We start from the raw sequence: 400 nt of genomic DNA on the forward strand, positions 1-400 counted from the left end.
GTGGATGGATGGGTTTGTAGGTGGATGGATGGATGGGTGGATGGATGTGTAGGTGGATGGATGGATGGGTGTGTAGGTGGATGGATGGGTTTGTAGGTGGATGGATGGATGGGTGGATGGATGGATGGATGGATGGGTGTGTGTGTGGGTGGATGGATGGATGGATGGATGTGTGGATGGATGGATGGATGAAAAGTTGACCAACGATGTATAAACCAAGACTTTCCAACAACTGAAATGAAATCTTTTGCCTATTATCTCCAGCTGTTAATAACAACAACAATAATACAGAACGATGTAAACAATGAATAACCTAACAATAACAACAATTATACAGAATGATGTAAACAACAAATAACCTAACAATAACAACAATTATACAGAACGATGTAAACAATGA

The 400-nt window shown here is 40.2% G+C and overlaps 1 protein-coding gene across 2 annotated transcripts in view; it reads left to right on the forward strand.

Annotated features, from left to right (window-relative positions):
• Positions 1–400, forward strand: part of LOC119419726 (zinc finger MYM-type protein 2) — a 29,551-nt gene that overhangs the window by 27,817 nt on the left and 1,334 nt on the right. The window lies entirely within an intron of this gene.

This window comes from Nematolebias whitei, chromosome 13 (genome assembly GCF_014905685.2).
Source record: "Nematolebias whitei isolate Nwh7 chromosome 13, NemWhi1, whole genome shotgun sequence".
Taxonomy (NCBI): domain Eukaryota; kingdom Metazoa; phylum Chordata; class Actinopteri; order Cyprinodontiformes; family Rivulidae; genus Nematolebias; species Nematolebias whitei.